General features: G+C 38.9%; 1 pseudogene; it reads left to right on the top strand.

The window, feature by feature from the left end:
- Positions 1–7,984: 7,984 nt before the first annotated feature.
- LOC115873793 lies at positions 7,985–8,181 on the top strand (annotated as a pseudogene).
- Positions 8,182–13,271: the final 5,090 nt, after the last annotated feature.

The following is a 13,271-nucleotide window of genomic DNA, read 5'->3' as shown; positions in this document are numbered from 1 at the left end:
TGATGCTACAGTAAATTTAGCTTTAACTATCTTGGTTTTTTCTTCTCCCTGTTTCTCATCTAGAATTATTCAGAAATACCTATGTGAATCCTTAATAAATAACAATGTCTGTGTGCTAAAAGAAATCAACAACAATGGTGAACTCTTGGGGGAGAAAGCCCCTGGCCTATTACAATCACAAAAACTATTGGGTTCTTTAAAGGAGAAATAATTGAATTTAAAACCTTAAAGTCAGTAGCAGAATGAGCCAGTAGCAGTCATTTCTTAAAACAATGTATCATTTTTTATTAAAAATTTCAAAGTGAAAAATGCCGATAGTTCTTCAGATTCCTACATCACCACTAGCCACATTGAAAGGTGTTACTGGTTCCCTCTGCTCTTAGAAGTCACTAGAAGAAACCTGGTATTCAGGAGAATGTGGAGGGTATATGTTTGATCTAAAGCTTTTTGGCATCATCTAGGTTAGCCACCTGTTCTAGCCTGTATTTGCTGAATAAATTAGATGCTCTTGGGGGAGTGTATGCAGCTGATTGGTCGTCTTGTTTCCAAGGCAACCATTTTTCTCTCTGCTTTAGGACTGAAAGAGCTGCAAAACCCATTAGTGTTCCTTGAGGCAAAACCAGGAGGAAATGCCTTTCTCTATTTTTTCTTAATTCTTAGTGAAGACAAAGGGATTAGTAGCACTTAATACTCTTGCTATATTTTTCATTCAGACAGGGCATGTTCCAAATGTGTGAAAAACCCAAGTCTCAACCTTACAGGGCTCTAAAGTAAATTGAAGTGTGCTAATTACAACGGAGCCAATTATTGAAAATATTTTCCACCTCAAGGCAAGCTTGTCTAAGACCTTGGTCCATGTAAAATTCAGTACAAAAAGAAGTGAAGCAGGGAAGCCAGGTCTAGGATTTCTAGTAGCAGTCTCTCCCATTGCAGTGACATTGGGCGATCAAAGGCTAACAATCTGGCTTCTGCTTTATCAGACGCAGGAAACATAATGAGATCCCCTTGGGAGCAGCCAGCTCTTTAATCCAGGGGCTAAGCGATCCTTTTCTGAGTCTCTGAGTGCTGGGGGAAGCTGACCGCATCCAACCACAGCGTCATCAGAACTTGATGTAGGATCTTACTCCACATGTTAGTTGGATCTTTAATTGGTCTCCTTCATCCCTGATTCAAAGTAGAACTTTTCTCTAAAACCTTCGTTGGGCAGTATAAGATATGACAAAATAATAATAATTTATAAATTACCAAGGGTTCATGAGGGAGGAGGGAACAGGGAGGGAGGGGAAAAAAATGAGGAGCTGATACCAAGGGCTCAAGTGGAAAGCAGATGTTTTGAGAATGATGATGGCAACAAATGTACAAATGTGCTTGATTGGATGGATGGATGGATTGTGATAAGAGTTGTACAAGCCCCCAATAAAATGATTTAAATTAAAAAAAGAAAAAACCTTCCATAAGGCAAGATGGCATAAAGTGGAGAAGTGATTACCACTAATTTATACGGGACATTTATCCACACACACACACCTCTTTTTATTTTAGAAAAATCTTTCTAGAATTCAGGTTTTTAAAAGTTTTGCTGACATATACTTCATGTATCATACAATTTCGTTGTTAAATCATATTAAGAAGAGTTGTGTAATCATCTCCACAATCAATTTCAGAATATTTTCTTCGACTCATTATAGTTAGCTTCTCATTTCCCCTATACTGTATCCCCTCTCAAAGCTCACAGCCGTTGATTCAATGCTGACTCTAGGGCAGGACAGAACTGCCGTTGCAGATTTCTGGACGGTAACGTTTTATGAGAGTAGAAAGCACAGAAAAAGCCTGTGGAGGGAGAGTAGTTCCAAACTACTGACCTTTTAATAGTAGCCCAATGCACACCACCAGACCTCCGGAACTGCTGTTAAACCAGCGGTTCTCAACCTGTGGATAGTGACCCCTTTGGGGGTCGAATAATCCTTTCACAGGGGTCGCCTAAGACCGTCGCAGAACCCATATTTCCCATGGTGTTAGGAACCGAGACACCGCCCCTTTATCTCAACCTTGGCACTGACTGTCGCAAAATGTAGCAATGTAGTTTACTGTTGTATATACTGTTGTTATAACCATGCTGCACCATGCTTCAAGACAAAATTTCATTTATTTTTAATTAGAAATAAATATTTCACAATATAGAATTACATATGGTTTTTGTGATTAATCACTATGCTTTATTTATGTTCAATTTGTAATTATGAAAATACATCCTGCATATCAGATATTTACATTACGATTCATAACAGTAGCAAAATTATAGTTATGAAGTAGCAACAAAATAATTTTATGATTGGGGTCACCACACATGAGGAACTGTATTAAAGGGTTGCTGCATTAGGAAGTTTGAGAACCACTGTGTTAAGCCATGAGATAATTACCAACCAGTTACCATCTCTATAGCTTTACCTATCCTGGACATCATATACAGAAAATGGGACAATTTTTGAGTGTTCTCTGATCTCCAAGATAACCTATCAAATCATCTGAAATAGCACCTCCAACGTAAAAACGCTAAGTTATAGCAAAAGCATGAATGATCTGATGAATAGCCAGCCTGTGTAAAGGAGGTATAATTGAGGTGTGGCCCGGTTCCCCTTGAAGGAGTTTCCCAGGACACCGTTCTCTGAGCTTGGGAATCACGCTACCACCTTCACAGCTTGCTGCAAAACAAATCCTGAAGCCTAGTTTCATTTTTTATTCCTTAAAGAGAAAATCCTCTTTGAATTTCTTCCAGTTTGTGAAAACAGGTACTAATATAAGTCTTTCCTAAGAGTGAAGTACCATAAATCGCACTTTTTTTCAAAAGCCAGAGGATACACTTATGCTATTTCATTTCTGTTTTAATAATTCATTCTTCTCTTCAAAGCTGTTCCTGTCTATTTGAAATCTTCATGTATTCAAAGGGAAAGATCCATACATCTCCCAAGTAGATAAATTTCTTGAGAATTTAATCCACTTAACTTATCCTCACATCCACTTGATGAGACAGGTTTCATTTATGCCCATTTTATAAATGAGTAGACTGAGGGTCAAATTAGTTATTTTGTTTGCAAAGGTAGTAGGGCTGATATTCACACTGAATTCTCAGTCATTTCGAAGCGATGTTTCTGCACTCTGCTGAGTGCCAGTGGTACGTCAGCTACAGAAGTCTCAACTTGGGGAGGCGTAATGGTGACTTGTTCGGCTGCTAAGTAGTACAAGGTCAGTAGTTTGAAACCATCAGCAGCTCTCCAGGAAAAAGCTGAGTCTTTCTACCGCTTTAAAGTGCTCCAGTCTCAGAAACACACAGGGAAGTGCTACCCTGTCCTACTGGGGCCAGGGGGCATAATCAACTTGATGTCAGGGAGTCTGGAGTTGGGTTTGGTAGGGGAGGCCTAACATTTGATTCTGGCCAAGAGCCCTTAACCACAACCCCCATCAGTGAGTCAGTGGAGGCTTGCGGGTCAGTAGATGTTGAGCAGATCCCAGACTAAGAGGAGGTTAAAGGCTTGGCAGTCTGAAAAACCAACCAGAGAAAAGAACATGAATCATAATGATACAATCCATTGTGCATCAGCCAAGGGTCAACTTGACAGAAAAAAAATGGGATAAAAAGGCGGGGAGCTCTTGAAAGGTTATGACAAAGATGTAGTCTTTCGGAACAGAAGCCCTGGTTGGCCTAGTGGACACACAATGGGCGGCTAAGCATGCACTGTCAGTGGTCTGAAGCGCATGGCTGGCACTCAGGAGAAGGTACTGCTTCGGCTTCCTTTCTGGCAGTTAGGAAGGAAAAACAGAAGTAATTTTGAACTGCATAAATTCAGCACAGCTTCTTAGTCTCCTGTTATTATGTTAAAAAATGCAACTACAAGTTTTGTCACATTCACGATAGCTTGAAGATTTTGTAAATATGTATCATAAGACATGGCTTCCTAATGCATGCGATTCCTTTCCTAAGTCTTTTAATTATCTGTCAACAAATACTTGAGAAATTAAGCTGGGACCTGAAACTTCTATCATATATCAAACCTTTCTGTGTGTCTTTGCAATCAAAAAGCAACGTATAATCGGTTGATGCACATAATAGGACCACTAAAACTTCTTAGGGAGGTAAAGCTCATGTATTCCTTGTAGATAAACAACAGTGTAATTAGACATTCTGATTTAAATTCTGCATTCTGAAGTTTCAAAGCTGAAATACAAACTTCCAAATGAATAGTTCTTTGATAGACACTGGAATATTTTAAGATATAACACTCCCCGCCCCCCCACCCCCCGCCAAAAACAGTACTGTTTTTAAGGAGTATTTTTCTTAGTGTTGGAGGAAGCATTGCAAACATTTCACTTATTGTGAAGGCAAGGAAATCTTGTCTCTTTGGCATTTATATTTAATAGCTCTCTGTTGTGGTAAAATGTACCAATTTACTAAGTGAACGGAAGTATACAAAAGAGGCCAGAAGATGCTCTTCTACAGTGTTAAAAAGCAAAAAGGCCAGCTTGAAGATTAAGGGATGCTTGAGCCAAGTCATGCGATTCCAAATCTCGCACGCAGGCAAAAGGTGAATAACGAAGAAGGAGACCCAAGAGAATACATGCTTTTGCATTATGTTGCTGGCAAAGACTAAATGCAACAGAGGCTGCCAAAATAACAAACACATCTCCTGAAGAAGCTCCTTAGAAGGAAGGGTGACAAGACTTCATCTCGCGTATGTTGAACATGTTATCAGGAGCCACCCAGTCCCTGGGAAAAGGACATCATGCTGGGTAAAAGGGTGTGCAGGGGTGAAAGGAGAACGGGTGTCGAGGAGATGAACTGACAGAGTGGCTGCATCAGTGGGTTCAGTGGGTTCAACCATGACACTCCTGTGGAGGATGAATGCTTCATTGTCATGTACGTAGTGTCCCCTTGAGTCAGAACCAACCTGAAGGCACATGACAACAAAAATAAGAGTAAGACAACCATTTGCAAGCTCATCGTGAGCCCCGAGGACAGGGTACAAGTGTCCCTGTGAGGTTGAGACTGTAACTGTTTACATGAGCAGAGAGGCCTGTCTTTCTCCCGAGGGACATCTGGTGGTCTAGAACTGATGACCTTTTGGATCACAGCCAAATGTGGAGTCAGGCGTCAGCATCTACTCAACAGAAGTGAGCTTGTTATTCGTATTATTTTAGTTTACCTCCAGTCTGAAAAGTCATGTTATATGGACATATGCTGTTCACATTTTAATTACCTTATTTTAATATTTTTTATTCTGTTGGTATCTTCCACAGTTATTTAGATAAGATTAAAGTATCTCTTTAGTACTCCAAATAATATGTCACTGCTCTAATATACTCAACAAGTTCAGGAACCCCCTGAACCAGGTACCTGGAGTTGGGATCTCAAAGACAGGCACACATTCCCCAGGAATCCAGCTTTGATGGGAGAGATGTATGAAACAGCCCTCTCGGTAGGTAAATGCTATCATAGCACTTATGTAGGGCAGTAGAAGAAGAATCCAGCTAATCTTTTAGATAAGGTGTGAAATAAGATGGCATTTTCATGCAGATAGACTTCCAGCACCTACTAACTTTTTAACCTCGCATGCTGATGACTGACCCTACCTCTAGCTCTCCTGTAGGACTCTCTCGTCTTTGGATGTGTCAGAGTGGATCTTCTCAGTTATAAGCTAATTGTCAGTGAGTCTATCCTGACTTATGGTGACCTCATATGTCTCTGGGCAGAACAATGCTCCATAGAGGTTCCTGTGTCTGATTTCTCAGAAGTATATTACTTGAAATTTCTTCTACACCATTGCCAGCCTTTCTGTTAGCAGTTGAGTGTGTTAGCTGTTTGGCAACTCCAGGGACTCCAACTTTGGTTCATCTCCACTCATGTGTTCTTATCTGGCAGTGTTATATAACTCAATTGATCAATGCATGTCTCCTGACAATTTAGATTTGCTGTGATTCTTCCAGCCTGTTTCTCACAACACTATATTTTAATTACCTTCTGAAAAATCGAATGTTACAACTGATAACCTAACCATAACTCAAAGGTTCGGAATAGATAGGAAATAATTCATTCTAAGAGAGTGTCATATTGTATCCTATCACCCTGTCTGCTGAACAAATGATATTATAAGCTGGATGCTATGAAGAAGAATGTGGTATCAGGATTAGAGGAAGGCAGATGATACAACCTTGCTTGTTGACAGTGGACTTGAAGCACTTGCTGATGACGATAAAAAAAATTCAGCCTTCCATATGGATTATAGCTCAATATAAAGAAAGCCAAAATTCTCATAACTGGTTCAATAGGTAACACCAGGACAAATGGAGAAAACATTGAAGTTGTAAAGGATTCCAACTTGCTTGGATCTGCAACCAATGCTCATGGAAGTTATCAGTCAAGAGAGAAAACGACATTACATTTGGGAAATCAGCTGCACAAGAGCTGTCTAAAGTGTTGAAAAGCAAGGAGTTCATATTGAGGATGAAACTGTGCCTGACCCAAGCCATGATATTTTCAATTGCCTCATATACATTTGAGAGCTGGACCTGGAATAAGAACGATGGAAGAACATTTGACGCATCTGAACTATTGTGTTGAAAGTCCCATGAACTTCCAAAAGAACAAACCTATCTGTTTGCATTGTGTTGCTGGCAAAGACTAAATGCAAGCTAGGCTGCCAAAATAACAAATCTATTTGTTTGTTCATGTGAAGCACAGCCAGCTTGCACCTGAGAGGCCAGTCTGGCAGACGTCACCTTTATGGGCATGCTGTCAGGAGATAACAGTCCCTGGAGAAGGACATCATGCTTGACAAAGTGGCAAGATAGCAGAAATGAAGAAGTCCCTTGGCAAGGCGAATTGACACTGCGGCTGCAACAATGGGCTCAAACATAAAACAATTTAGGGATGATACAAGACAGGGCAGAGTTTCACTTTGTTGTATATGGGATCGCTATGAGTCATAACTGACTTGTGGACACCTAAAACAACAACAACAACAACAACAACAACAGATTCTTTGGCCAGAAGCATTACCCTATAATTACTTAAAAGGCATCCTTCCCTCAATAGAATTTGGTTCCTCCCTGGGATTCATCCATTGTATTGAGTATTGCTCAGTGTGTACCACGAAGTGACTAGAGTCCACCTACCAGTCAGGAGAGCAACTAGCTTACAATCATGATATTTAGAATGTGTCTTCTACTAAAATTGGAAGCAAACACATCCCTGGTGTCAGGATTTATTCTGTTTTAAATATGTTTTTGTCACACTGAAAATATCATATGAGCATATTGCTTTATTACTTCCTTTGCTCCAAGTAATTTTAAGCTGGTTTGATGTAATTTAATAAAAAAACAAATTTGTTCTGGGTTGTCCAAACACATACCAAGCTGGAAAGGAGTCAAGGCTATCGATAGAGGTCCTGAGTTGGGGCCAACAGCACTTTACCGTGATGGAACTCAACTGATATTGCTTTTTATCCCTGAGTTGTTGCTGATCCACTTTATAAATTTTAAAGGAGGGGAGACCAAATACGAATGGTTACATTTGAATTATTGTGTTAGCAAAGAATAATGAAAGTCTCATTTATTGAGAATACCAATTATTGTGTTGACAAACAACATTGAAAGCCAGAAGAAAGAACAAGTCTTTGTTAGAAGTACAGCCAGAACGCTCTTTAGAAGCTGATAGGGCAAGACTTTCTCTCACATAGTTTACACATGCCATCAGGAGGGGCTAGTCTCTGGAGAAGGACATAATGCTTTTCTAAGTGCACTTTTTTAGGGGCACTCAAGAAAGAGGAAAACCCTCAGGCAGACGAGTGGAACAATGGGTTCAAGGACAGCAACAATTAAGAAGCTGGTACGGGATTGGGCAGTGTTTGCTTCTGTTGTATTTAGAATCACTATGTGTAAGAACTGACTTGATTATTGCTTACAACACCAGAGGACATGTTAGTGCTCTAGTTTACTTAGCAAGAGAGATATCATGATCATGAAGGGGGTTTTCCCAAGCCAAGGCTCATTCGCTGCACTTTCAATGGGTTGACCTTTCTTCTATCCCCTACTCTGGGAAATTTGACTGTGTATGTATATATATCGTGCATACTCAGCATACACAAATTAATTTGTGTTAGTGGGACACTGTGCTAGCACTTCTCCATAATCCGCAACCCCAACATCTGTCAGTTTGTACTACTATGGTGGCTTGTGTTTTGCGTGCTTGAAGCTATGCTGTTGATATTTGAAAGCCCAGCAGAGGCATCCATGGTGAAAAGGTTTCAGCAGAGCTTCCAGACTGAGAACAGACTGCAATGAAGGAATAGGCGATCTACTTGTGAAGGAGTGGCCACTAAAATCCTTGTGAATTACATCAGAACATTGTCTGATACAGTCCTGAAAGATGAACCCCTCAGGTTGGAATGTGCTCAAAATACAACGGGGGGAAGAGCTGCCTCCTCAACATAGGATTCTCACAGCCATAAAGTAGATTCTGACTCTTAGTGACCCTGTGAGACAGAGTAGAATTATGCCCTGGGCTTTCTGAGACTGTCGATCTTTACTGGAGTAGAAAGCTTCATCTTTCTCCCACAAAACAGCTGGTGGTTTTGAACCGTTTACCTTGAGGTTAGCAACCTAATGTGTATCCCACTCCTTCACCAGGGCTCCTTCTCAAAGTAGAGTCAATCATAATGACCTGGAGGAATCAGAGCTTTAGGGACCTTAACCTTCATATGCAGCACTAATCAATAAGAGAAGAAACAGCTGCATGCATTCACTAATAAGTCAGAATAAGGAATGTATGAAGTATGAAAATAGGAAAATTAGAATTCTTCAAAACGTAATTCATAAAGATTGATACCATAGGACTAAGTAAGCTGAAATCAACCATGTATCTTTTATTGAGCGATCAAATTATTTACTATGGTATTAATTACAAATTTAAGAGAAATGGCATTATATTAATTCAAAAGAGCATTTCAGGATCTAGTTTGAAATACAGTGCTATCTGTGGTTTAATAATATCTATATTAATTGAACAAGGAAGCCTAATTAATACTATTATTATTCAAATTTTCACACCAACTAATAAAGCTGGTTTTGAAGAAAGAAAAATCCTGTCAACTTCTTTACTCTTAAATTGACCAAACACATAAACAAAACTCATGATGCAAACTAGTGCTTGAAATTCCCAAGTCAGAAGTAAAGTGGAAAGACCAGTAATTAGAACCTATGTTCTTGGTGATAGAATTGAAGCCTAAGATCAAATGATAGTATTTCGCAATACCAAGGGCTTCTGCATTTCATCCTCCGCCCTTCTCCCCCTCCACACACACACAATACAAACTTCAATGACTAAAAACTTTCACCTCGCCACATGGGATGCACAGGAGTCAAACTGACTACATCTATCAGCAAAGACAATGGAAAAGCTCAATAGCATCAACCGAAACAAGATCAGGGTTCTCCTATGGAATAGTCAATCAAGTGCTCACACATAAGTTCAGGTTGAAGTTGGAAAACGTTTTTAAGAAGTCCACAAGATCCAAAATATGACCTTGAATAGATCTCACTTGAATTTAGAGAACATCTCAAGAACAAATTGGATACACTGGACATGAATGAGTTGGGTAACAATTGTGGATTGATTTCTACTCTCTACTTCTTCTGAGGTCCAGAAATTCTTGGCATAAAACTGAAGGAAGGTCTACTTAAAAGTGGAAGTACAGGAAGCATGTTTTAGTATAGAAGAGAAGTAGGATAAGTGGAGGGAAATGTTTTTCTGGGTACATGGAGCATTTAAAAAATGTGCTTCTCATTAGATATGGCATTTTGAATAACATGGCATTAGAATTGGAGGAAGGCTCATGAACAACCTGGGCGATGCAAATGATGCAACTTTGCCTTCTGAAAGCACATGCGGAGATATGTGCTGATGAAGAGCCAATACAATAGCTTTAAATACAGATGACACTCAGCATAAGAAAATAAAAATCCTCATCACTGGACCAAAAAATAACATCATGATAAATGAGGAAAATACTAAAGTTGTTACAAATTTCAGCTACTTTGATCAATAATCAACACCCAGAAAAGCATCAATCAAGAAATCAAATGATGTCCTGCATATGCTGCACAACACCTGTTTAAAGTACTTAAAAGGAAAGATGCCATCTTTGAACTAAGGTACACCTGACCCAATAGGTGGTATTTTCAACTACCTACCATGCATCTGAAAGCTGGGCAATGGATTTTAAGGAAGGCCAGAGAAATATTGATGCCTTTGTATTATTGAATTAGCAAAGAATGCTAACAATATCATAGACGGCCAGAAAAAGAAGCACATATGTCTTGGAAGAAGTTTGGCTAGAAATCTCTTCAGTTGCAAGAAGGATGAGATTGTCTCATAGAATGTGGATGTGTTTTCATGGGAGACCTCATGTTTGGTAAGGCAGAAGTCCCCTGAAGGAGAGGCAAAGCTTCGCCCTGCCTTAACTGAGTGGCTGCAAGAATAGGCTCCAACATCCGGATTATAAGGCTAGTGCACATCTGGGCAGTATTTAATTCTGCTGTACTTTGGGTCACTATGCGTCATATACAAATCAATGGCAAATACAATCTATATTCTAGTCCATATCAATGATTTCCCAGTTTTCCTGCATATTCGAGACTCCTGGGATATCTTACTAGCAGTGGTACTTGAAGTAGTACTAGTAAAATAAAATCCAAGCTCCCAGTCTAAGTATACTCAATCAATTATTTTGGGTTTGAGTCTTAGCGTTGATATTTTAAAATATGTCTACGTGATTCTAATATGGCCTGGTTAAAAATTATTAGTCCACTATTTTGTGATATTATCCTTTAATATTTCCTTAGCAAATTTATCAGTTTCTATAGTTGTAACTGCAATATTTGTAACATCTCAGAAAGTGTCCTTGAAAATAAGGACAATTATATATGCATATACTTATATGTGTGTAGTTATATATGTAAACTACATCACATATATATGTATATACATTATACATAGATAAATGTATATACCCTTATACAATATTCAGACAAAACTAGAGAAGTCAGAGAAGGGAACAGTTAAATGATGATCAGTCCAACTGATGAAAATACATTACATATATATTCTCTAAAACAAAATATTGCCATTTATAAAGAAGAAATTACATTGTTTATATATGTACGCATACATATATAAACAATGTAGTTTAAGATCACTACATTTATATATATCTTTATTTATATACATACATATATGAACAATGTAATTTCTTCTTTATAAATGGTATTTTATATATGTATTAAATATATATAAACACACAGTATATATATATCCGAAATTGTGTTTTCATCAGATGGAAAGACCATCACTTAACTGGCTTTTTTTTTTGAGGGGGGTCCTTTCTAGTGCCTCTCTGGATTTCGCACAGGGGTCCGTAGACATTGTGGAACCTAGCACCGATCTGCTAATAACATCTACTGTCTTGTTCCAGAAGACTCCAACTGAGTGATCTGCTCTCAGTCAGATAGAAGCACTGTTTCTTCACCGAGATGAGCTCCTTCGATCCCAAGCCACTTCGACATAGATCAAGCCTCATGCTATACAGTCGCTGTTTGCCTCCCCCATGTGGTTTCTGCTCTGTAAAAAGGAGGGAGGTAGAAAGAAGAGTTTTTCTAAGACACCGATTAACTTTAGGTTCAATGGTCTATGGTCTAAATAAACACATCAGATAGGAAGAGCAGTACAACTTTATCTCTCCTGTTCACTCTATTTGCACCATTTAATTATAGGCAAACCAATTTGTTATGATAGGCCATGGACTTTTAGCTTGTTCACAGTCACCACATATTTCATTAAGAAATACTGTACTAATACTTAAGGGCTGGTGCTGTGTGCCTAAGACAGGCCCACTGACACACATCACTGAAGGTTATAAGGAATAAATGTTGAGATTAGTGCACTCTAAATACTTAGGATGCAGAGGGATAGAGACACTGAGATACTGAGAAGATAGTTTTTTGAGTGAAATTACAAGCAAAATCATAAAGGTGAGAACAGGTGAACTGTTATTTTTCTGAAAAATTATAGCTGTTGATAGCACTCTTTCACACAGACTTGCAAGTTACTGAAGAGATCTATTTCCCTCCGAAATCACTCTTGTTTTGACCCATTTCACTCCATCCCCTCTGCTCCCACCATGGTCCACCTTTCCCACCACCCCCACTGAACAACTTAAAAATCTTTCCATCTCCATTTTTTGCATCCATCCTTACTCATTGCAGCCAGAGTATCTCTTCTTAAACATTGAGATATTTGTAGATTCACATACAGTTTTAGGAAAAAATACAAGGGGACCAAAGAGAATGTAAAAGACTATGGAATAAAATGCAAATAAAAGTGTTCATGAGGAAAGAAATATGGCTCTTTATGAATGATAACAAAGAGAGGTGGCCAGAGGCCCATGACGTTTTTTAAGGTATCATCTATGTTGATTCCATCTTGGGGCTTTGAAAGAGAAACTATATAATGCTTCTTTTCTGGTATCTGGTGGCTGCTGCCTATCCTTAGCTTTCTTTTGTGCATAGAGCTGTAGTCGTCTCCACCGTCACATGGTATCTGTCTCCCATTAGTGTGTCTGAGAGTCTGTTTCTGTGTTTACTTTCCCTGTTCCCCCTACCCACTTTATAAGATTGCATTCAGAAAAGATTAGAATTAAGACCACCTACTCTGGTTTGTATTGAATTGGAGAAATATGCAGCAAAACTATAACCTCCTCCCTGGGGGACACACAGCAGAAAAGTGAGTGAAGGGACATGTCAGATGGTATAAGATATGACAAAATAATAATAATTTATAAATTATCAAGGGTTCATAGGGGAGGGGAGAATGGATAGGGAAGGGAAAAATGAAGAGCTGATACCAAGAGCTCAAGTAGAAAGCAAATGTTTTGAGAATGATGAGAGAAACAAATATACAAAAGTGCTTGACACAATGGATAGATGTATGGATTGTGATAAGAGTTGTACAAGCCCCTGATAAAATCATTTTTAAAAAATGACCTCTTTATAGTGTTAAAGAACAAAGATGTCATTGTGAGGACTAAGCTACAATTGACCCAGTCCATAGTATTTCCAATGGTCTTCTGTACATCAGAGAGTTCGACCTTGAATAAGAAAGACCACAGAAGAATTGCTACATTGGAATTATGGTGCTGGTGAAGAAAATTGAAAGTACCACGACC

Source organism: Echinops telfairi, unplaced genomic scaffold (genome assembly GCF_000313985.2).
Source record: "Echinops telfairi isolate 266 unplaced genomic scaffold, ASM31398v2 ScPeMD7_7469;HRSCAF=8507_1, whole genome shotgun sequence".
Taxonomy (NCBI): domain Eukaryota; kingdom Metazoa; phylum Chordata; class Mammalia; order Afrosoricida; family Tenrecidae; genus Echinops; species Echinops telfairi.
The sequence above is the reverse complement of the archived record's forward strand: the minus strand, read 5'-3'. Positions and strand labels throughout refer to the sequence as shown.